The 26,813-nt window shown below is 39.0% G+C and overlaps 1 pseudogene; it reads right to left on the reverse strand.

Moving 5' to 3' along the window:
• Positions 1-13,029: 13,029 nt before the first annotated feature.
• LOC114090121 (RNA cytosine C(5)-methyltransferase NSUN2-like) lies at positions 13,030-26,789 on the reverse strand (annotated as a pseudogene).
• Positions 26,790-26,813: the final 24 nt, after the last annotated feature.

Here is a 26,813-nt window from a genome sequence, read left to right on the forward strand (position 1 = left end):
GAAAAAAAATTTTTTTCAAATATTTTTTATAGTAGATGGACACAATACCTTTATTTTCTTTTTATGTGGTACTGAGGATCGAACCCAGTGCCTCATATGTGCTAGGCAAGCGCTCTACCAAATGAGCCACAATCCCAGCCCTAGAAGAAGAAATTTTAATTTTGGTTCATGGTTTCAGAGGTTCAGTCCATAATCAGCTGACTCCATAGCCCTGGGGCCAAGGCGAGGAAGAGTATCACAGCAGAGATGCGTAATGGAGGGAAAGAGGTCAAGACTTATCAGCCAGGAAATAGAAAGGGCTTTGCTCCCCAGGAACTAAACAAAAACCCCAAAGGCTTGTTCACAGTGACCTAATTCCTCCAGCCACACCCTATCTGCCTGTGGTTACCACCCAATTTATCCATTCAAGCGGATTAATCCACTGATTGACTGCTCTCATAATCTAATCATTTCACATCTGAACATCCTTTCATTGTCTCACACGTGAGCTTTTGACGTTGACCACATATCAATATGTGGTTATATATACCATAACAAAAACTTTCTGTGAAAAACGAAAAAATGGTTCTCATGACCAACAAATTGGTCCCAACATTGCATTGAACTACATTTTACTCGCAATTATAAAATGTAAATTTAAGTAAAATTAACCAAGTCTTCTCTACTATCTCCACAGCTTAAGCTTAACATTTAAAGATGGGGCAAGGATTTTCGAATGCATGTTCTATTTCACAACAATAACAAAAGGACATACAAAAGTAAAAGAGAAACAGAAAGGGGGGAAGAAAGTTCTGTCAGTGATCAATATTGTCCTAAGGTCCTGGAAATTTCAAGATAATAAATTGCAAATAGGGTGACACCCAATTCATATAAGTATTGAAATATGACAACTGGAAAGAAAATGCAAATTATTTCACCCAATTTTCTTTCTATGCTTCATCATCCAATATATTACTACATTGTAAGATGAAGAGAAAGGAACTAACATACTTACCAGATAACAAGTACTATACAAGGAGCTGTTCAGATGTTAATTCTAATTCAGTGCTCATGTCAGCCCTGACATTTTTCATAAAGTACAGTTAAAGATTTAAATGCAATCTACCTACCAAGCCTTGCAATGCTTGCCATTATCATTGCCATTCTCATTCCTTTCTAAGTTGGTCCCAGCTACTAGTTCACTCAGCATGGGTGGCTCCTGTCTCAGAATCTAAGTCTAAATTTCACCCTAGTTAAGCAGCATAGAATCTATTTTTTTCTGAAACAATAATGGCACCCAGAGCAATGGACTGTGCTGATTGGCTGAAATTAATCACCTGGACAGGGGCAAGGAAATACACAGTGTGGAAATTGTAGCTAATCATCCAAGGCCTTTAAATAAGTTAGATACCCTGGAAAGCAGAAGGAAAGAATAGAAATTGGATCCTGATGTCACTGAATCAAATCAACCATGATTGGTAACTAGTTCCTGAACTTTATACTGAATTAGCCAATTAATCCCCCCTTAATGTCTGTACAATTTACACTTAGTGAGTTTTCTGTCAGTACCAATGGATAGCAGCAATCATTTGGGGATCTTATAGGGGAAAGTTGCAGCTCTCTGGTTCCAAAACAAGTACATCTTCCACAACAAAATCCTGCCTTTAGGAATATTTTAAGTGGAAGGAAATGTTCATCTTATAATATTGTTCAGTCCATTAGAATCCATAAAACATGCATGAGTGAGTACATGCTCTCCTTAGGGGACTTTCACTTGTGATATTCTGACTCTGCATCACCTTGAACAATTCCCCTCATCTATTTCATCTTCTCTTTCTCTCATCGCATCTCCTGACTACAAATCTTGAATTCTCAGCTCTGTCTCCTTTGAACTTGCTTTTAAATGAAGGCACAGAGGAATGCAGTGCCAGGATTGAAATACAAGGAACAGGTCATGCTGAGCATTCAAGACTGAGACTTGTGGTGGATGTTTTGTAGGGTGGGAAATAGGTGACCACGGGCGGTGTTACCATGGTTACTGACCTGAAGATAATTCCACAGAATGACTGAGATCCTCCAAGATGTGCACTCCATTTGGTGAGGAGGTAGCTACTGCATTCAATCCTGCTTCAGGGTTTGTGGCCAGTCTCCATGCCCACTGCCCAAAAGGTTGCAACGCAAATCATACCATTGATTAAGGAGCCATTCCCTATCTTAACCAGGTTAATGTTTTAGAGAAGGAAGAACTGAGAGTGCTGTTTTGAAGCATTAACTGACTTTAGAAAGTATCTGGACATAGATAACTTGATTCTGGTCTGAGCCTGAAGTTCCAGTTTTATTGGTCTTCTCAACCGGGTCTTGGTGACTCTGCCACCACCTCGTTTCTTTATGTTCTAATATACTCTTCCATACTTTCTCCAAAGGTAGCTTGGTCTTCTGTGTCACTGATTGTATCAGATGCAAATATCTTTTCTAGATCCAACTTGCAAAGATAGTGGTCTAGGTACTATTTCTCTCCCCCACACCCGACCATCTCTAAAAGACAAGTGACCTCTTTTTTGGGAAGGGGGTTCCAGAGATTGAACTCGGGGGCACTCAATCACTGAGCCACATCCCCAGCCCTATTTTGTATTTTATTTAGAGACAGGGTCTCACTAAATTGCTTAATGCTCTGCTTTTGCTGAGGCTGGCTTTGACCTCATGCTCCTCCTGCTTCAGCCTCCTGAGCCACTGGGATTACAGGCGTGCACCACTGTGTCAGGCTAAGTGACCTCTTTTTTATCTAAGCCTTTTCTACATACCTCTCTAATGAATCCCAGAATTACTTCATCCCAAAAGCCTTACCTGCATTCTTTAAAGAGAGTATAACTAAACTTACCTACCTCAATTTAACCCAACAAAGAGTTAATAAACAAAGTCATGTATGGAAAACTTTTCTGGCCACATCAGTTGAGATATACTAATGCAAAAGGTTATTCTTAATATATTAAAATAATATGTTTACCATGACCTAGAAAAAGACTCCAAGTAGAATAGACAAAAATTTTCAAAAAATATTCCATTCCATAGACATAATGGTTTATATCTTTTTTTTTTTTTTTCGCTAATATCTATTACAAGTTTCTTGTCCTGAGAAGTATTGAAAATAACATTGTCATTTACACCAACCATCTTCCAGGTGTTTTATTTTCTCCACTTTTAAATTCTGCATATTAAGGCTCCCAAAGGGTGACAGATAGTTATTTTATATAAGAAAATGCTCAAATCTGCAGCATGACTCCTCTGAGAAACATATTTGCCTAATAGTCATTTGGGACTATCAGGCTCTCACAGTAAAAGGAATGACATCATTTCCAAGTATGAAGCTTTTATGCCCTATTACGGAGAGAAGTAACTCAGCTCCTCTGAAAACTTCTCTAAATGATTAGCCTCAGAAATATATTCACACACATATATGAGTACTGTTTGCAATAATGACAATCATAAAACTTTTAAATGAAAGGGTTTTTTCCGCATTCGGTTATCTGGAGGAAAAACTTACTTCATAGTAGGTTTTATTTTTTTTTAATTTGTTCTTTTTAGATAGACATGACAGCAGAATATATTTTGACATATTGTACATACATGGAGTATAACTTATTCTAATTAGGATCCCATTCTTGTGATTGTACAAGATTTGGAGTTACCCTGGTCGGGTATTCATATATAAGGATACTGGTTTTCCTATTCCCATCCTTTATTGCCCTTTGTCTAATCCAATGAATTTCAAATCTTCCCTTCCCTATTCTCACTTATTGTAGGTTAGCATACACATATCAGAGAGAACATATGGCCTTTGATTTTGGGGGACTGGCTTATTTCACTTAGCATGATAGTCTCTCTACTTACCAGCAAATGCCATAATTTCATTCTTCTTTATGGCTGAGTAATATCCCATTGTGTATAAATACCATATTTTCTTTATCCATTCATTTATTATAGACCACCTAGGTAGTTTCCATACTTGGCTATTGTGATTTTAGCTGCTATAAACACTGTAGCACACTGATTTTAAGTCCTTTGGTATAAACTGAGGAGTGGAATAACTGGGTCAAATGGTGGTTGCATTCCAAGTTTTCTGAGGAATCTCCATACTGCTTTCTAGAGTGGTTGAACCAATTTGCAGGCCCACCAAAAATTTATCAGTGAACCGTTTTCCCCTCATCCTCATTAACATTTATTGTTAACATTTATTGTTAATGTTATTGTCAACAATTACCATTCTGATTAGAGATCGAATCTCAGTGTACTTCAATTTGTATTTCTCAAATTGCTAGAGATGTTGAAAATTTTTTCATATGTTTGTTGACCATTCATATTTCTTCTTCCATGAAATGCCTGCTCAGTTCCCTTGCCAATTTAGTGATTGGGTTTGGTGTTAAGTTTTTTGATTCCTTTATATATCCTGAAGATCAATGCTCTCTATCTGAGGAGCAGGTGGCAAAGATTTTCTACCATTATGTAGGCTCTCTGTTCACATTCCTGATTGTTTCCTTTGCTATGAAGAAGCTTTTTTAATTTGATACCATCCCATTTATTGATTTTTGACTTTATTTCTTGAGCTAATTTAGGAGCCTTATTGAAGAAGTCAGTTTCTAAGCTAACATGGTGGAGAGTTGGCCTTATTTTTCTTCTGGTCTAATGCCTAGGTCATTGAGCCACTTTGAGTTGAGTTTTGTGCAAGGTGAAAGACAGGTTCAATTTCATTCTACTATGTCTGGATTTCCAGTTTTCCCAGCACCTTTTACTGAAGACATTATCTTTTCTCCAATGTATCACAGCAGGTTTTATATGTATTAAATAGTTTAGAATATCTCCCATAGAGTGAAAAGCAATAATATTTAAAAAACTGTGATGTTTAACAAATGACAGTAATATATGGTGGAAAGAACAGAAGAGAAAAGAAGGTTACAGTTTCACCCACCCCAGTTTCTGTGTTTGACCTGGGCTATGGCACTTCCCTGAGCATCTCTTTAAGAAGCATGAACTATGGCAGTGATGGGCAATCCATCCACCACAGGCTGCCTTGCAGATGTTTTTCAACATGGCCTCTAGTTGTATCTATCATACACTGGATAAATATTTACTGAGCACCCTTTCATGGACTTAGCATATTGTTTTGTGATTGAACACTCCCAATTCTGTGATGCAGTCAAAATTATCCCAATTTCACAGATGAGGAATTTGAGGCTCAGGAAGAGGAAGAAGCCACTGATGGATAATTTTAAGTGAATATTTCCTCTGTTGCATGAAACACCTCAAAGGAGAAATTTTAAACTTCAGTAGAGGATAATTGCATAGGAAGTGATAAAATATTAGAAGGCAGATATGAAACTTTGGCCAAACATGCCTACGTGGACAATAAGAGTTGGGTTTTCACATTCTATGATAAAACACAGGTATGCCTTAAAGGAACACACCTAAGAGGTCTCAGTAGAGGGGCAGGTGCCCATCAAATACCAATGTCCTCTTTCCTTTGAGCATTTTCCCTTCCTTTAGCACACTATAGAGCGTAGCTTGAAAAGTCTGATACCAATCTAATTAAGGAAAACTTAGACACTCTAACTTTGCAAGATACTAATAAATACTTCAAATGGCTAGAGGGCCTCGGGTATGATTTTTCCAAAAAAAAAAAAAAAAAAAAAAAAAAAAATATATATATATATATATATATATATATATATATATATATCAACAAAGAAACCCCTGAACACTCATGCGATTGCTAAATTGCTAAAAGAAAAAAGTCCTTCTAGAGTAAATTTAGTGCTGGCAGGAAGGTGGATGTTCTGAGGACTCTCTGGGGCCTTCAGTGCTGCCCCCGTTATGATAGATAATGAGCTGATTTCTCTGTGGGAGAAACTAGAAAAAGCAATGAAGTCAAGACTCTTTGGTGTTTAGAAATAGATCCGAGGCCACCTTATTAGTAGTGGCATCTATCTTGGGAAGGGAGGACGATTGATTTACTTTGCTACATGCCACCGAAATAAGAAGACATAAATCATATCCACTGGATAGAAAGTATTAGAGTCTGAGAAAGTTTTGCTGTGCTGTGTGTTTTACTGGGGTTAGATAGACTGCCACCCACCTGTACTAAGGTAGTTTTTCATGGCCAAGGCAAAGTCAGGAACTGGGAAATCTTAAGGCAGCAATGTAATGATAATGTAATTCAGCTCTAGGCATGAAAGAAATGAACAGCACTTTCCTTGAGTGAGGACCAGCCAGATAGCTGACCCAGAAAGAGGTTATAAAAGGAGAGAATAGATTTGGGAAGATTTCTTTGGGGGAGAGAGGTGATCCGAAATTTACAACTTCCCAATTAGGAAGGGGCTGTGGAACTTACTAACTCCATGCATTGTGAGGGATTTGAACTTAATCCTGGGAAGGCTTTAAATGTGTCCTTGAAATTGGACAGCAGACGACTAGGACTGAAGGCTAAGGAAATCATGGCAGCTAGACTAAGGGTTGCATCTGACAACTAATCCAGTCTCCCCATTCATAGATGAGATGTGCCTAATAGGGATCAGACAAGGAATGCCATAAGAGAATATAAGGTTGAAATGGTATTAAAAAGAATCTTGATATTGAGAACCTTGTATTTTTCTTTTAGTGCCTTCTTTTCCCATCTGCCCACTTAGTATTCCCCCTTTCATTCTCCAGATAATTTTTCAGAAAACTAGATCTCATTTAAAGCCTCCACCCAAGAGGTATACCCCAGTGGCCACCATCCCAAATTCAGGTAGTGACCAAGAGAAAACAGGGAAGACAACTGATTAGCTAGGAGAAGTCACCAGGAGGAAGGACAGGCTATTCCACTCCAGAGAATTCAGAGATGAGGATCTTGGTGATTTAACTCTTCTAGTTATTTCCCTGTCTTCTGCCTCTCCTTCTTCTGGGTTTCAGGAGAATGTGTTTATAATTTTATATCCAATTTGTTTTTCCTCCTAGTCTGTCCTGTGCTCTGTGCTTTCTTTTACAGTGTTCTGTGCTACTAGGCCACTTGGGAACCTTCCTTCCTTTTTTGACCTCTGTCCCACATTGGGCTCCTTTGTCCCCGTGACTCAGGGAAAAGGAAGAAAGAAACAGGTCTGGACCCTTTTGAGTTTCAGAAAGGCTCTTCCTATCTCCATCTTCCTTTACTCACAACAACCAAGCCACGTGTCAAGAACAACAGCTGATCATAATGAAAGGAGCTCACACCACTTATGAAGGGAACAAACTTAGAGGGGAAAAGCCCTGGTACTCTCCACCATCTTTCTGTATTATCTCACCTCTTTGCTTTGCTACTGCCCTTTTTTGTCCTATCCTTGGTTTTACCTATTTCTATCTTCACCTTGCTATATTGTGGTGAATTTAACACTCAGTTTTTTGCATACTGGGAGTATGACAATACCCAGGAGACAGAAATCAACAGAATTACCCAAGAAAGTGACCTGGCAGGGAAAGAAAGTTTACAGCAATAGGAATAGGTACTGACCTATGAGAAGGCAGAAGTTGAACAGAGCCAAGGAATAGCCAGCAGGAGAGATCCCACTAAATAATCAAGAGAATGAGTGTCAGGGAGCCTCAGAGAGGGAGTCTCCTAAGAATCCAGCAGAGTACCAATGTGAAGAGTCAAATTTACACAGCCTACAGGGTCAGGGAGCTCAAGGCTAACCTTGGACTCTGGCAGTCAGGTGAATGTTCTCCATCCTTCCCTCCCTTCTCATCTACCCCAGCTAGTGGTAGGATCAGAATCTGTAGCTATAAATGCAAAAGAAGATATAGTTAGAAAGAGAAAGACTGTACACTTCACCTCAGTCTGAGTGACGGGGAGGGAAGATATCTAACATTCAATCAAGTTCTGTATTTGATTATTGTTTAGAACAGATCATTTTCAGTTGCTAAAATGCAATCACGACTGTGGTTTAATATGACCATGAAATTCTACTACCTAAGAATGTCTAGAAAAATTCTAGAGTTTTTTTTTTCCGTAAGTTTTGACTGTTTCCATCCATAACTGGAGCAAGGACCACTCCCATCAAGTAACTTTTAAAGAGTGAATGAGAAAAAAAAAATGCATTTTTCTGATCTTTTGAATCTTCCTTGTTCAATGCACTGGCCACACGATTCCTGGGCATGAGTTTAACCTGGGTATTACCTTCAGAAACCTTTTTCCTCCCTTTTGCATTTGGTTGGTTCGGATGGCTGATGTGGGAGTGGGCTTCATTTGAAAACTAGCTCTGGTGGATCCCATTAAGCTTATTTTAACAGAGTGTAAATTTGGCCCCTCACAAATACACAGAGTTCTGCAGCTGGTGAATGTTATGGGAGTTTCCTCAAAATGGCTCTGCCCACACAGCTTGGCCTATAAATGAGCTTCCTCCCACCATCCCCTTCCCTCCTGCCATACACAATATGTGCACATGCTTCCAGGCATGGAGCATTTCATTTACTCACATGCCCACAGCTTGGACCCCAGAAGAGCTCCCAGTTTTGCAGGCATAATTATTTAGGTACTTATTTAGGTATTTACCCACTCATTTCCTGGAACACTGGTAACCACAAAATCTGCACAGGCTATGTCTAAACTAAAACAAAATTTCAGTTCACTTTTGTTCACATTTCAATCATTTTTGGCATATTTAGGGATCCATTTCTAAATAAAAAAGTTCTTATTCTCCATAAGAATACCCATAATAATAATAATAATACCTACTTTTTTGGGTAATTCTGTCGATTTCTGCAATAAAATACTTCACTCTTCCTTTCTCCACTAACATACACATACTTTGACCCCCCCCCCCAAAAGAAGAGACTCTATTATAAGATACAAATAAAATGTAGTATAGTATCAAGTTTACAAAACAGGGCTGCCATGAAAAAGAATGGAACACTGTGTTTTGTTGTATATGAAGGAGAAATAAAGGTATTCTAAACAGAACAAAATGTAACTACCATTCTCTCTTTTCTTTTTTTAAGAAGTATTTGATTTGTACACTTTCTCTACTCTCCCATGAGGCTGATAAGATAGGGTAGTTTAAGGGAGTCTCTAGTGGCAGATGCATCTACCTACACCTACCCGCCATAGGTCAAAAGAACAAAGTAGTACTCCAGAATACAGGGAACACAGACATGCCAGTAGGGACCTTATCCCAAATAAAGGCCTTGGAGATTTGCCTCTCAAAGTTAAGCTCAATCAGCAAGGTAAGACTCAGATGAAGATCTGAGATTGAAGCAATAAGGAGTAAAAGTTTTTCTAGAATTTTCTAATTGCATGTGTTCCCCAGCAGGGTAACAATGTCCTTGATAGGTGCTGGTCTAGCATTCAGAGTTGGGATTCTAGCTGGATTATTATGCAGAACATAGCTGTCTATATTCTCATTTATTACCACAATGAAGTGGTCATATATAATTGAAACTCAAGACTGTTGAGGGTTATTTTTAGGAGGAAGAGCAGTCATCTGAGTGAGTTTCATGGCAAGAAACAAAACAAGCATGTACCACACAGCTACTATGTGATTCCACAGGGCTAGCAGATTTGAAATAGAATCTCATTTAATCCTCAGAGCAGTGATTATGATCAGATCCCACTGATGTCTCGGTACATGGTGAACTAATATGCAGGTCAGTTGTTATTACTTTCATTTCTCAGTCAAAATTAAAATTCAGAAAGTGTGACTTATATGAGGCTCTACTTTAATATCCTCATAAACTTGGCCAGATGAGTTTGTTATAGGAGAAATTCAGTCTTCACATGAATTGCTTACTCAACAATTTATCCAATGTATTGGTCCAGGTATAGAGTAAACTGCCAATTAAAAGTTTCCTTATGTAATCTGTATTTATATATAAAAGCAATGTATTTATATATATATTTTTTTATATAAAAGCAATGACTTGTATACCAAAGATACAATAAATATGTAATTATTATTCTTAGTAATAGATAATACATCTACTAATAATTGTGCTACTATTACTACTGCTACTGATATTTATCCATCTGTAAGACATGAAGAGTCCTCTCACATTAACAATACTCATAATTCCAAGGTTCTCTCTGCATTCTGCATCATGAACATTTGAACTGCTTTCTCAGGTGACTGAGCCTTGAGTTCAAAGCTTGTCAATTTAACTTTGAAAGAAAAAAAAAAAACTAACATACACCAGCATTAAAAACTATTACCTAACAAGATGGTACATTATTTTTTTTCTTAATATAGTTTATAACATATTTCCTTTCTTCATGATCTTAAAAAATTTTTCTTTCATGGACATTTTTCATCTTTATGGTGTATTCACTTTTAGGGCTCAGGAGAATGATAATCAGCTCGATGGACTTTAAGTAGATGGATATTGAAAAAGACATTTTCCATGAGAAGAGAAATTTATAATTTCTTCCTTTCCTGGACCTTAGTCATAATTATATGTTAGTTGTCATGAGTGGCACAAGTCATGGTAGAAGTGGATGCACACCAGCAATGAATTCATTAAGTCAAAACGAGATGCAGCTGGGTGCAGTGGTGCATACCTCTAATCCCAAAGACTCAGAAGACTGAGACTGGAGGATCTTGAGTTCAAAGCCAGCCTCATCAAAAGCAAGGCACTAAGCAACTCTAAATAAAATACTGTCTCTAAATAAAATACAAAATAGGTCCAGGGATTTGACTCAGTGGTTGAGTGTCCCTGAGTCTAATCCTTGTATCCCCCCACAAAACAAAACAAAACAAAAAACCAAGATGGCACAGACTATCCTGAAATACAAGGATATGAGTCTGAAGAATTTGTAAACATTTTGTACATATTGCCCAAGACATTTTTCCAATCTTTTATCTCACATGTCTCTCTCTCTGCAAATTAACAAAACTTCATTATATGTGTTTTATACTCTATAATTTACAAGATATTTTTCATATGTAATTACTGAATTTGTTATTAAAGCTAGTGAAACATTGACTGTTCCATCCTGCTATTTTATAAACAAAAGCACTAAAACTCAAACAGGTTATATCTTCTCCAAATTACAGAGTTGGGAAACTCTGAGTCTAGAAGTTGCCTTTAGGTTGTGCTAGCCTGATGACCTGTCCAGGAAAGCAATATCTAAACATGATTCTGATATCAGAGATGTCATCTCTTGTCTTTTAGCATACTTCTATACCCACATCAAGAAACTAGCAAAGGTACCACACATTTATTAAAATTGTACTGAACATACAGTATACTCATTTCTAAGGAACAAGACACAAAGTAAAGGGAAAAATGTGGTACATGCCCTGAAGACACTAATCAATAAAGAGAAATTCTACCCACAAGTCTCTTTATGTATCCAACAACCTCAGGAAGCCCTGCAGAATGGTTACCAATGTTCAGTTTTTGTTGTTGCTGGATATTTTTGGTTTGGTTTGGTTCACCTTTTTTTTTTTTTTTTTTTTTTTTTTTTTTTTTTTTTTGCATTGTCACTAATAGCTCTTTATTTAAACATTCCAAAGATACCCAAACCATATGAAATAGATTCCCAACCCCACTTGGAAATAAAAACTGAATAAAAGCACACAAAGCCCCATAATTGGTATTCCAACTCACAACACAGCACTTACTCTGAAAAGTTATTCGTCCTCAGTACAAAAACACAGAAGTCATCTGAGGCCCTGATACAAAAACCCCACACACATTACCATCCCACTGCTGACAGCAACTCGACACTGTTTTAAAAGCAGATGGCAGTTCCCAAGATTTCGTAAGGAGCTATAAATTCTTCCCATAAATAATTTGAGAGACTGGACTTTAAGACCAATGTCAGCTAACAAAGTGTCCTGAACCTTCAGGAGCAGCAGTTTTCTTTCTTTCACTTGAAGGTGAAAGCCTGGTATAGCCATAGACATGCTCGACCCAACTCTGCCACAGAACACTGTGCAATGAGCAATTTCTAAGGGCTAAAAATTACTTTTTCATAAGCTCTTCATACCCATCCTCCCAGACTGCTCCATCAGCTCACCAGGTTTCAGTTTTTAAAAACACATACTTCATAGTTCAGAAGTTCTGGATTTGGTCTCTTTCAAAGGACCATCAGAGAGCAGGCCAGTGGTGTGTCGGGTATCCTCCCCAGAGTGGACTGGGTGTGGTGGGGTCACAGCCTGGACTGGCTGCCAGAAGGCCAGCTTCCTCTGCCCTTCAGCTCCTTACCCCCCTGGTCCTCTGGCAGTCCAGAGCTGGCTGTGCTGTCATTGGTCAGAATGATCTCTTCTTTCTTCTCTCCAGCACCATCATCCAAAGATAATGAAGCTGTTCATTCTTGAATCCAGGCCTTTCCCCTGCCATCTGTACAACACAGTGGGGCTCCGCAGCATACCTGGATTTGCAGAATCCAGGTTATACTTAAGAATGACGCTTCCTTTTGCCAGGTCTCGGTTAGACTGTACTTTTTGTTATTTGAATTTTCTAAAAAAAGAAAAAAATGGATTTTCCAGGGTCAACCATGTCTTCATTATTACATTATTATTATTCCATTATTACAGTAATAATTCTTGAATTACAAAATGGATATAATGGATACAATCTCTCCTGTGTCAACTGGAAGATGATCGAATTCTTCACCATTGTTATTTTGACAGCAGGTTTTTGTGTCCGTGTGTTAATAACCTTCTTCTTCCTCTTTTCACTGTTATTCAGCAGCACTCTCCTTGGCTTCTTAGTAACCATATAGAGTTGACTTTTCTTCCCTTCCATAGTTTAAGTTAACAAATTCATCCTTGGGAATGAAGGACCCAAAGCATGAAATCTCTCAATAGGTGGGAATAAAGGGTCATCTTCAGGAAGGGAGGCAAACCAATCTTTAAATCTAAATAACTTCATTTTCGTTGATAGAGGAGGACCACACATAACACCTTTTTTAATTTTCATTACTCTAAATTCTAAGTGTTCGAGTTATTTCTGTACCACCAATTCCAGTGACCAACTGACTTTCAGGCTCTAAGATGTCTATCTACCAGTGTCCAACCCTGTGGAAGTTTCAGGGTTTAATCTGTGGTTTCACTGGTCTGCAGATTTACCCTGGACCAGGAGATCATGTTGACATTCTCTCCACAGCATTAAAGATTTTTTTTTAATAATACAGCCACAAAGTACCCTTCAGTATTTTGATGATTTAATATTCTAACACATGACTCTAGGTGCATGGCCTGTAACTTTCCCAGGTCCTTTGGAAGGAACATGATAGGTCGAATTTGGGTATGCCTGTGGTGGGGAACACATGCCCAGTCTGTAAACCACTGCCCATCCCTAGTCCTGACCATCCACTGTGTAACTCTTGGCACTTGCTTCAGTCCTGGTGATTTAGCAGATACATCAGCAAGCTCAGGAGCACTCTTTACTTTTCTCCAGGAGATGCTATGACTGTTTCATCCTCCACACAGTTTAGAGAACATGTACAATAATCACCCCATACCCTCTACTAACTGCTCAGCTCCTAAAGTGGTGATTGGTAGCTGTAAGCCACCAATTTAAGGTGGTCCACTTCTTCCAAACATCAATATTTTTTTTCATAGTGCTGTCTCTGCTGCAAGAGATATCACATATAATTTGGTCATAGAAGAGAACCTCTTTTCTTCCACCCATGTGTATGGTGAGTGAGGTATGCTGGATGTCTCATGGCTTACCACCATGATGGAGGGACAGCTTAACCCTTTGGTTTAATGAAACAGCAAAGAGCAGACTGGTGTTGTGGCTCAGCTCAAATGTGAGGCACTGGATTTGATCCTTAGAACCACATAAAAAGTAAACAAAATGAAGATATTGTGTCCATGTGTAACTAAAAAAAAATATTTAAAAAAAAGAAAGAGCAAAGAGCAATGCTTCTTGTCCATGTCATTAGCAATCACAAATCCCTCTGGAAAGGGGAGGTTCGTGTCTGCATACAGCCTTTCAATCAACTGTGTGGTCTTCTATCCAGGTCTCCACATATATTTCTAAGATCTTATGAAGTGGCTGAACTTAGGCAGGAGCAGCAGATCATGCTGACAGTTTCCTGAAGACCGAGGTTTCCAGATTTGATTTCACTAACCAGGGACTGACAAATGTTTCCAACTATAGAGACTTTCTCAAGACTTAAATTTCTGGGCCAGGCAAGTTATTCAGGATACCAACTCAATGGCTGGGGAATTTCAACTTTCTAACTGTTCACGTCTAGGTCCTCTGATTCCTTGAAATTCTAGTTCTTCAAGCAATGAAGAATCTCTTTTCCATGGCCTTAGTAGCCAGTAATTCTCAAAGGGGCTGGGAGGGTGTCCCAGAGTGCTTTCATGAACTGGCCCAACTGGCCCTCAGACATGATCTAGAGTTCCTGAGAGTAGTGCTTGAATAGCCTGTTTTTCTGAATGATCTTGGGGTCTCCACCTTACCAGCCCACCTGGCTACACTTTATAAAGCCCTCAGTGCAGACCTCTGAATGTTCAAGTTGCTGCTACCAATGGGAGCCACCTGTCCAGAGCTCACCACCCCATGACCCACATGGCTACGCATGTTGTGCTCAGACACTAGCGAGCCACCATCACAAATGCCACAGTAGACTTTCAGTTTTAAGACTCCTGACTCTTACAATGAGGGATTATTAGGCATTCCAGCACTTAAGCATAAGTATAGAAACCCATTAACCTTAGAATGCATTACCAAAAAACAGCCATAATCTTATATTTCCAGCAAAGTTTTTATGTCTAAATGTAAGCTACTATAATTGATTTTTCATTAACCTATTTCATATTTAAGGGCTATAAAGGGATTTTCTGATGACTAAAAGGAGAAAGGTATATTACAAAATGAGGGATAGAAAGGGGATGACCCTGAAGAGTGGGCCAGAAGGCTGTATGATAGCATAAGAAAATGAGAGCCAAGTGATCATCAGTGGTTATTCCCATCCAAGCCCTAAATGCCAAACGCTTTATATAAATGTCTTTGAGGACCATTTTTCCTTAGTTATCCACAAATTATGAGAACCTTTTGCATCAACAATGACTTACAGTTTCCAGTTTCCAGTAACTAAAATATAATTTTTTTAACTGAATGCCATTTACAGCATTCATTATGGGGGAAAGGTGAACACTATATTGCCTTGCATAATTGCTTAGAAAGAGAAGTAACTAAAAATAGTATGTCCACAAATACAACTGTTTACTCACTTAAGCATGTCCTAATTGTCCTAGATATTTGTAATATATTGAAAGAAGAATGGTTTTACACCCTGAGAAATGAGAATGTTCTTTTCCTTTAAGCAATAGGATGCTACTTCAGAGCTTCTTAAAAGGTCTGACTGTAACCCATCAATTCTCCTTTTCTCTACCTCACAAGCAGAAGGGAGCTTCTAGGGCTTGCAAATGAACTCAGCCTTTTCCTTCTGCAAGTCTGCACTGCCAACATAGCTGCTAGAGGGAAATGTAACTTCAGAGAACATGACATTACTTCCATTTCTTTTTCATCAGTTGAGGGAGTCTGAAACCATACCAAAATCCTCCTTTGGGAGTCCCCAGAGAAAATAAGAGCCTGAAGAATAAAGATTATATTAGGTTCTATTTTGGTTATCCAGAGAAAGACTATACCAATCACAGTTCAATTCAGCAAAATCACTCTAAATGTTTTAAATAGAGAGAATTTAACTCCCAAGTGATAGAACAGCTGGGTGAAAACAGGGGATGAAGTTAGGGTGGTGGATAAGCCCCTTTCACCTGCAGGAGATGGGTGGACAGTGGTAACAACAGGGGCCAAGGTTGGTTTGTCCGACTATGGAGGTGGAGCCATGGGGGAGCCATAGCAGAGAGAAAGGTAGAGTATTTCCCTGGATGCATTTTTCTTCCACCTCCTAGTTTCTAGGAAATATGCCCTAGGGGTCCACTGGAAGTACATGCAATGGATTTCAGGGTCAACATACTCAGATCAGCCAAAGACCCCACAAACATGACTGTTTGATTGTAATGTGTTTTGTCCCTTACCTACTAGAATTGAGCTGCACGAGAAGCAGATTTCAGTGTTAGCCCAACAAGGTAGAGTGCCATCCATGAGCCCAGGCTAGCCTTTCCCTAGGCTGAAAAGCAGGTAGAGGCCAGCAGTGCAAATATATGTGAGAATTGGTTTCTGATCTCATATTTGACACCTGCAACATCCTCTCCCCAAAAAGGATCCCAGAAATCTCTGGAATATACAGGGGAAAGGAAGAGGGCATGCTAAATGTCCCATTGTAATCAGGAAGACAAAGTCAGTACATCTTCAATTATTATCTCTAGACTGATGATACCTGAAAAAAATCAGATTATTCATGCTTATAAGGTCACTAAAAAATCTATCAGTAGTGATTACCATGCCTCTATTTTCAGATATTTCTGCAATGAGTAAATATTATTTTCATTGCTAAGGTTTTTAAAAAGGTACCACAATTCATTCTGTTTCGAATACGTGATGCTTCCTGTTATCCTGGTTGGACTTTGACTTACATAGACCTGTCTGGATAGTGGGCATCCTAGTGTGCATCTCAAGGCAGCTCAGCACGGGCCCATCAGGCCGAGTGCTGCTTGCTGCAATCAGATTTAATTGGCCTGCTTGTCAAACCAAGCACCCAGTTCTGACTCTTGGGCTCCTCTAAAAACGCTTAACCAAAGAAAAGCTCTGGCCAAAATAGTCTTAATATTCCCTCTGTTTGCCTGAAATTGAGATAGGGAAAAGTTTCTTCCTGACTTCAGGCCTCTGACCTCCTTTTCTTAAAGCAATTTACTTTACAAAACTTATAATTGCAAATTCGTTCTTTGTCCCATTTGAAATAAATCCCCTTAGAAGACCAGACAATTTGAAGACCGAGGGAATATCTTTCTCAGTGGCCCTGGAACCGTGTCTTTGGCATGTCAACCCTGAAAGATGTAGCCTCTGCTATCCAATCCCTGTTAAAACTAGAAGGAACCTAATGTCCCAAGCTACCCCCTTTCATGAAGAGACAGGTTTCCTTTTCCTTTATGTAAGTCAATTAGTAGACACAGATAGCCAATACTTCCCTCACTCCAGCCCTTAAAAATACCTCCAATGAGAAATATTTGTGACTTCGTGAAGACATATGAAGTCACAAATATTTGTGACATAAATATTTGTCATAAATATTTGTGACTCCCCCCCATGGCAATAGACTGAATAGTCTTCTCACCTGTTAAATTTTTTCCCCATGTAATTCTTACTTTGACATCTTCCAACTTCCTCCTGGACTCATCCTGTATTTATGAATTAGCAATGTTTTCTTTCTTTCATTTTTTTTTAACAGAGAAATAGAATTTTCAGTTGACTTTCTTATCTCTCTAGGAAGCTTGGGGAGATTACTTAGGTTTATGCTCAAATGGATCTTTGTCTAAAGCAAATCACTCTTGGTAAAAAAAAGTTTCCTTAATTCCCCAAAGGGCTCCAATTAGAAAAAAAATGGTTTGGATTCCATTCTCTCCTCTCTTCTATCTTCTTTGTTTATGCACACACAAACACACACACACACACACACACACACACACACACCCCTCTATCTCATTTATTTAAGAAAGACACTCCAGGCCTGGGATGCACGCCAACACCAGCTCCCCCTGAAGTGAAGAACTCATCACTTAGCTGCTGGGAGGGATGCTGGGGGCCATCCTTCAGCAATCACTTCCCTGCAGGAAGTGCCTTGCCCAAGACCCCTTATCCATCAGGTGCATTGCAACCTCACTCAGTGACTGCCAGGTGCAGGCATATAAACACCTGGAGCTCTTGGCCCAACTCATGACAACTTTTCCTCAGGCCATTCTCATTCCATTGCCCCCTGCAGTTGACCGTGGGGTCATAGTTCAACTTCTGCTTCTGCTGCATTTTCCTTCCTTCCTCCTCTTCAGTAGGTGCTGATCCCTGCTCACTAACCTGTCTCACAATCTGCTTCCAAGAAAATGCAAGCTGCAATGGCTGATTTGAGAATCAAATCAAATGTACGTAAAAGTCCTGCAGAAGCTCTAAAGGAGTAACCTTCTGAAAGGTAAAAATAATGATGACATTTGATTAAAATGCTGGGTACTTTGATAAATATTATTTAACTCTATCCCCCCAAAAGCCACATAGATATTTTTATTTCTCATTGTTTTTTAGTTGAAAAGACTACACTCAGAGAGGTCTAATTTTGTTTCATTTTTTAAATCAACGTCACGCATCTAAATAGTTTCAAATTTGACTGAGGCTTGTGACACCCTGCTTTATCCTACTTCTTCATGATCTACCACAACATCATATTAGTTGATACAGCTTCTTGGTTGAATGCCATTCATAGAGCAGAAAGCTATAATTTTAAGAAAAAAGGCAGAATATAAAAGAGGCTTCAGGTGAGCACAGTGCACTTGAGAACAACCAGTGGAAAGTTCAGCTACCTCCTCCATAACTGGTCCAGGACATGCTCCCTGCTGAGAACAGGGAAAGGTTGTCAGGTCTATTAACCTCAGCCAGTACAAATGGGGACCCAGATGTTCTCGTCTAAAATGAAATCCTTCCCAACAGATGGTCAGGTTTAACAAGTTGGTTCTAAGACTGAAGCTTCCAAACAGCTCTCTGTATACGAGTAGAATCAGATAGAACCAAAAAACTTCAGCCAACATGGGGCTTAGATACTAATCCCAACAGTGACCAGCAGCTAAAAGTAGCACCTCTCACCAATGCCAGAATCTATCTGGCAGGACTGATTGCTTTATTATATGATCAAAAAGGCCTTATTTGGATTAGGAGTTTTTGAATACCTACTGAAAAATGTAAACTGCTATAATATGAATAAGCATTATTATATGTACTTTGTGAAGCATCACAATACTATGTAACATGATGCTCTGTTAGCTTCCATTAATGCAATCAAAATACATGACAAGAACAACTCAGAGGAAGAAAATTTTATTTTGGCTCATGGTTTTAAGTCCATGTTTGGCAAACTCCATTGTTCTGGACTTGAGGTGAGCCAGGACATCATGATGAAAGGGCTTTTCTCATGGTGGCCAGAAAGTGGGAGAGGGGAGAAGGGGTCACAAGAAGGATGAGCCCTTTCAGGACACACCCCTAATAAGCCACTTCCTCTAGCCATGCCCCTAACTGCCTACAGGTACATCCAATTAGCACTTCAACTAGGATGGACTGATTAGGTTATAACTTTTATAATCTAATCTTTGTACCTCTGAATATTCCTGTGATAACACAGGAACTTTGGGGGAACACCTTATATCCAAACCACAGCACAGTCATTTAACAGATATCTATTGAGCTTCTAATTACATGTCAGGCTTGGTTCTAGGTTTCAGGATTATTGTGACCAGGATGACAGTGCTGCCTTGTTACTAACAAGGTTTATACCTAATATTAGAAGCCCTCAGCATCAGAACAGAGAGTATTCCACTCAGGGTAGAACACTTAAATCAGCTTGGGAGGTAGGTAGACCCTACCCTGCCAGTTAAAACTCATTATCTAGGGGAGGTACACAAACATTAGTATTTCCTAAAATCTGGATCATTCCAATATGTGCAGCTACATTTAAGAACCAGTGGATGAGTGTATTCGTTCTCAAACTGTAACTGCATTAAAGTCACTGGGATGGCTTCTTAAATCACAGATTGCTGGGCCCCATTCCTAGGCTTCTTCATTCAATAGGTCTGAGGAGGCCCAAAGATCTCTCTTTCTAATAAGTTGAGAGGTGATATGGATGCTACTGGTTCAGACTTTCACAATTGGTATACTACCATATGGGAACTTATCTGAATTTATATATCTCACCAGAAAAGATGCTTTCCTAATAGTAATCTACACATTAATGATAAATTTATTATAATTGAGTGACAGATTCCCACTTGTACAACCTTCCAAGAAAGGAATGAGAACAAGAACTTAAAAGAGCTGTTGTTTGTTCCTTGAGCCACCTTTGCCCATACAATTCACAAACAGGAGAAGGCCATGGTGCATGGTCTATGTGTCCTGGCTGCATAGTGCAAAGGTTAACAGCAAGAACTCAGAAGCCATTAGGGGCCTATCTCTGCCACCTACCAGCTGTGTGATCTCTAATAAGAGATCAGTTTCTTATTAAAACATGAGGGTTGAAAACAACATGGCAAAATGCTTAATTAGTTCACAGCCTGGCATATGAAAAGAGTGAGTAAATGAGCATTGGCTATTTGTACTCTCCTAAAATCAGCCCAGTACTCTTCCTGTTCAGTTTGTAAAAATATTCCAAACTGCATTCTCCTTTCTTTTATGACGCTCTGTGTTTCAGACCTCAACCTGGTCTTGGGAAGATTATACCAACCTGACAATAAGTATTATGAAGAAAACAAATTCATGTTGAATACAATGCTAGTATGCTAATAACCTTCCAAGGGGTTCCCAAGGAGGGAGTTATACGGATGAATAAGACATAGTATCTATTCCCAAGGAACTTAACATCTAATAAAACAGAGAAGATAGATTTGCAAATAATCTTATTCCAAAGCAGTCTCTAGGAGGACATTAAGAAAAATGAAAACAAAGACTTATAGATCAGAGAGGGGAGAGTGGACATCTGGTTGTGTTGATAACAACTTATGGCTATGGCTTCAAGGAGAAAATGGCACTTGATTTGGGTCAGAGAGGATGACTAAGAGCCTGACACACAGAGAAGGTAATGGGAACAGTATTCCAAGAAGGGACGGCATGTACCAAAAAAAAATAAGCCAAAACCACAACACTCAGGTTAGCTCAGAAAAACAAACAGGACATGCAGGAAGAGCTAGAATCAGTCTCAAAGTATTTCCTTTACCCCTTCCAGCCTGTGAAACCAGCCCTGCCTGTGTTTCTTTCTTAGCAGGTAAATAAGTTTCCTTAATAAGAAGATACTGCTGTAGATTGATCAATGAAAGATGAAAACAACAACAAAAATGCTCAGTTGCACTATCCTAGAAGTCAGCTTCAAGGTGTTTTATTTTTTTCATAAATGTTTTCTGGCACTTTTCAAAAAAAAAAAAAAATCTTATTTGGTTTTCACTTCTCCTAATTATATATTTAACATATTGACAACAAACACCTAGGCAGAATTGAATTAAATCATGGGACTTTTAAAGTTTTAGCCATTTAGACATAGTCACACAGTGAAGATAAAAGTGATGATGGTCTAAGACACTGTTTTTCCTGGTGACATACAGCCCCATTGGATTGAACAGCTGGTGAAGTACTAGCTGTGTGGGGTAAAATGAGGGCTGGGCATAGGGTAAAGTATCATGAAACTTCTAAGTTGGACTGGAATTTGGACCAGAGTTTTATAGATCCTTAAAATAGGTCACAGTTCATGGGGAAGGTGAAAGGTGGCAGTGGTTGGAGGAAGGACTGAAGAATAGTCAAGAAGGGCAAGAAGTTCTAGGTCCAGACCTAAACAAAAGCCAAGGTCTCCCAGGGTATATAATTTCTGAAACATGAAAAGGGCTCCCAGCCTAGAAATATCCTTTCTTACCTGTCAGTGAGGCCTAAAATTTTACTCTTTGGAATTCTAACACTTTGGTGGCTTGGGGAAATAGCCACATTGCATTGTTCTGTTATTCATTAACGCTTCAACATGAATTCATTTACCAGTGTTTAAGTCAGTAAGCATTAACTGGTTTTCTCCATCATAAATGATTTTTAAACATGTACCACATTCCAGGCATTTTGGTGAAGGCAGGGAGACTGAAGAGGTGCTCCTACCTTCACTGAGGTGAGAACATAGCAGAGCACAGAAATCCAGCTTCAGATTCATGCTGGGGAATGAGAAAGAAGGAACCCTCTGCATACCAGGAGGACAACTTCTTTTTTCTCCCTCAGCTTCTCTTCAGAACACTTACTTAAATGATTATCTTGCAACGTCTAACACTTTTCAACCTTCTAGTTATTCATATGTTAGATTTAACTCGTTGACTAAGAGTTCAAATTCCTTGATGTAGAACAAAATAATTATACAAGTATATGACCTGTATATACGTATTTAGTATGGCTTCTTCACCCCAAGTTTTGCACAAAAGGCAAATCAAGGCTTATGCTAGCCAGTGACCTGCTCAAGATTACAGTGTGGTCAACTTTTCTAGATTCATCTCCAAGGTGTTTTCTTGCTCAAGCTCCTCTGCAGGCAAGAAAACAGATTTACTCTGGGTGTAGCCATTCTTTGTACCCAAACCATATTCTATTAACCTTTCTATGGTGGTTTTAGCTTGTGTCTGCAAATTATGCCACACCCCTCCCTTGCAAAAGTGGGAACAAATTCCCATACGTGTGAGTATGGGCTATACTTAGTGGCTCACTTCTACAGGAGAAAATATAACAGGAATGGTAGCACATGGCTTCCAAGGCTAGATCACAGAACATGTTGCTGCTTCCCCTTCTTCTCCTTCATCATCTACTCTAAGAGAAACCAGCTTCCATTTTGTAAGGGTGCTCAACAGTACTATGGAGAGATCCACTTGTGGTGAACTGAACCCTCCTGCCAACAGCCATGTGAATAAGCCACCATGAAAGTGGGTCATGAAACCTCAGTCAAGTCTGCAGATGAATGCTGCCCTGGCTAATAGGTTGACCATGACCTGTGAAAAATCTCAAGCCAGAATCACCCCACTAAACCACTTCCCAGATTCCTGACCCATTCAAAATATATGAAAAAATAAACTTAATATCCTTTAAGTTTGAGGCATAATTGTTACTCAGAGATAGATGACTAATACTCTCACAACAAATCTGACTCTTTTGTTACTGTAGAAGAAGGTGCCATTAACAGACACATTCATGTTGCTGAGTTCTTGTAGGCTAAAATCATTATTTCACCATTTAAAAGCAGTAGTGTTACTTTTCTTTTACTAATTACTTCTTTTACCACCGTGTACTCACCATAATTCTGATCCCTAGTAATATTTATTCCCAAGGTTTAACAATATATGACCAAATGGCCATAGAAGCCCCCAGTACAAATACCACAGATACTCATTGCTATATTCTCAGCTACTTCCCTCTTCAGGGGAATGAAAGGTGGAAAATCCTTGTCCCCTAGACCAAAGCCTGAGGTTTCTTTCTCCTTCCTATTTCAGAAAGTCACTTCAGCCTGCACAAATCAGCCTGCAAAATAAAGATACACAGGCACACACACACACTTATAATCAGATGCACAACCATATTAATGCAATGATGAGATCAATGGTTCAGGGAAAGACTATGGATCCAGTTTTTACAACCATGGGATTAACTACTCCCTTTTCCTCTGAAGATTCTTGGCTAGTCCATGTTTAAATCTTTGCTTCAAAGTAGGCCTTGGATTCTTAAAGTTTGTTTTCAGAAATCATAAGATCTGTATATATACCATGGTTTCTGGTTAAAAATTCTCCCCTAAAGTGACTCACTCTGCATTTCTGATTCTTTGAGATTAATCCAGGGTGTGGAGTTGCTAATACTTTGTAGAAGCTATGATAGCTCCTCACAAATGCCATTTATAATCTTCTGTTGGAACTTGGCTCTTCAGACAGGAGACCTATTCCTCCCATACATACTCCCAACTTGCACCTAACTCCCATTGTGGCTACAGATGCTCCAACCACTGATCTCAACTGCTGCTCTTTGTCATCAGTCCTCCCAGTTCTGAGTGCCAAGTGATGTAGATTTCAGAGTTCATCTAAAAATAAAAATTGTCATTTTTTATTCTAATTAATACAATCATTACCCTTGATCATCCTTGCAGGTTTATTCACAATCCACATGACAGAAAAAGCAACTTTCCAGAAGAGCCTTCTACCCAAAGGAGAGAATCCAGAGAACAACAGAGCAGGGAAGTAGAGGCCACCCTTCTCCATAGAAATCAAGTAACTGAAGGGCCCTGCTAGATACACCACGGGTTTCATGCTGGACCACATTAATCCTCCTTAGACATAACTTGAAAATTTAAACACATTTGGTCAATGACGGAAATATGTTCCCACTTCATTCAATTGTATTTGATTTGAGTTAGTGTCAAGAATATAAAAGTGCTCTCTTAAACAGCTTTATTGAAGTATAATTTCCACACAATAAAATATACTCATTTGAAGTGGACAGTTTGAAGGATTTGGACCGATGTCTACATTCATGTAAACATTGTCACAACTGAAACTTGGACTATTTCCTTTACCCTAAAAAGTTGCTTTTTTGCTTTTTATATATTTTGATACTGGGGATTGAACCCAGGGGTGCTCTACCACTGAGTCATATCCCCAGCCTTTTTATTTTTTATCTTGAGACAGGCGATCCTCCTGCCTCAGCCTCCCAAGCAACTAGAATGACAGATGTGTGCCAGTGCATTTTGCTTCCTCTTTGCAGTCAATCTCCACCCCAGTCCAGACCCTAGACAGTCACTGATCTGTCTCCTTCTACTGTGTGTGTTATTTGTGTATTGCTGTATAATTGTTGCCCCCAAAACTTAGCAGTTTAAAACAAGAAACATGTCATCTCACCCAGAAGTAGGGCTGGAAGTGTGGCTGGAAGTTGCGGCTCAGTTACTTCCGTGAGGTTGCATCAAGCAGGAAAGCAGTTTGTTCAGACTCACCTGGGGCTTAATGATTCATTTTCAAGTAGGCTCACTGGCATGGCCGTTGGCATGGGCTCTGCACATGGCTTCCTGGGTGTTCTCATGACAGGGCAACTGGCTTCCTGCAGAGTGACTGGTCTGAGAGAGAACAAGAAAGTCGAAAGCTGTGTGTCTTTGATGATCTGGTCTCCCAGGGAGCACACGGCCACTTTCACTTCATTCTGTTTGTTAAAAACAAGTCACCAGGTTCAGCCCACATTCACGTTAGAGGAAATTCGACTCTATTTCTTGAAAAGAAGAGTATCAAAGAACTTGTGTACATTGGAAATACAACATACTAAGTGTTACCTTTTAAAGAATTTCATATAAATGGAATCATGTATTACATTACCTTTTATTGTATGTCTTCCTTTGCTTAGCATATTTTTGAGATCCATGTATATTTTTGCACGTTATCAATGACCTATAGCCTTTTATTATTTGGATAGTATTCAGTTGTACATCTGTGGCACATTTTATCTATTTACTAAAGCATGTTTATATTTTCAGGCCAATTTAGGAGACATGGAGTTTTTCTGTCTGCATGAATGGAGTCTATTGAATTGCATGTTTTCAAACATTAACTTTTTTTAAAAAAAAAGAAGAGTTTTTGTTATAAATGAATAAAATTTACAAAACATAACTTTACTACAAGGGCAATTACCTCTGTTTACATGTTCTGGATTGTGTAACATAATCGATGTTTAGGCAATCAGATGATTGAAAAGAAAAACTCCACCTAACCAGAAATTGGAGTTCCTTTATTATATGCTGATCACATATACACAGATTACCCCCAAATAGCAATCATAATATTTGACATTGATTTTTATCCTCAGCATCATGTATTGGAATAAAAGGAGAGTTTTTGAGGTAAACATTTTTCACAGTATACAGAGATGGGAGTACCTCAGGTCATATTAAAATTTGATTTCTATCACAAAATGTCCGGTTTTGCTAAAAGAATGGGCCTTCTGTACAAACCATATCTCTTATCAGAATTTAACTTTATGTCTCTAAAGAATATGAAGCATGAAGCTTTTCAGGAGGAGCATGAATAGAGTTTGGAAGGTTGTTTTGGGATAGGAAATACTGTTATTAATACCTGTCAGGGGAATGAGTCAAACAGTCAAAGGCATTCGCACATCTGTAATGCTTAATCTCCTGCAACCAGGCTTTTCCTTCCTGATCAAGGGTCAGTCAAGGGTGGCAAGCTGAAGGCTATCACAGTTATCAATGCAAGCAGCAGGAGGAGGGACAGGACAAAGCCACAGCCCAGGGCTCAGGAGAACAGTCTTTAGCTGAGTCCCAGTGATTTCTGGCTCTCCTTCTAGAATTTAGCATGGGTCAGGACTTCATAATGAATAAATGATTATATTTGGAATAAATAAATAATTATCTTTGCAGATGTATTCATAAAGCATCCATCACAAAGTTGAATAAATTACTGCTCTGAATAAAATGTGGAAAACTTGGGAAAGTTACCTTTCTGCATTTTGTAGGGTTTTTTAGCCTCCAGACCATGAAATCCAGGACGGGAGAGGAAGGTGTGCAAGCTAGTTATATTAGCGATGCAGGAAGAGGGTCCAAATTCCTTGGTGAGATCACACAAGCTGCACAGGGCTGCCCATCCCCAAATTTATATGTGAGCACCTTGACGGTTGAAGATGACTTCACATAGAGTCAGTTTCATCAACAAGGAAGTCTTTTACATTTTACATGCATTGGGGGTAGGGCAAGTAGGACCATGGGCCTCTTTTGCAAAATTCCTTTGATTTATATTTAGTCATTATTTATTTCATTTTTAAGTGTCAACTAATATAAAGGCATGTTCCATTTAATAAAAATGACTAATGAAAAAGATTTAATAATAAGAGAAGAGCTCTGGGAAGGTGGTGGGAGAAGTGAAAAAATATTAACTAGGAATATTAGAGAATCAGAAATGGGAGAACTTGTTTTGATCTCAGATGCTAATCCAGAAATTATCTTTCCTTCCCTAAGAAATAAAAGGTAGCCCTCCACCACCACCACTGCCTTACCCCACCTCTGCACACGCACACACACACACACAAACATGTAGCAAACATGCATTTTCCTTTTGTTGCCTTGTTTAAATTTTTCTTGGGGCAGGAGCTTCCTTCAAATATCCCAGTTTAGAGGGTAAAGGGAAGTTCTCTTTTATACATACCTGTGCATTCATTGCTCTTTCTTTCCTAGCTCCCCC

This window comes from Marmota flaviventris, chromosome 1, assembly GCF_047511675.1.
Source record: "Marmota flaviventris isolate mMarFla1 chromosome 1, mMarFla1.hap1, whole genome shotgun sequence".
In the NCBI taxonomy this organism is placed as follows: domain Eukaryota; kingdom Metazoa; phylum Chordata; class Mammalia; order Rodentia; family Sciuridae; genus Marmota; species Marmota flaviventris.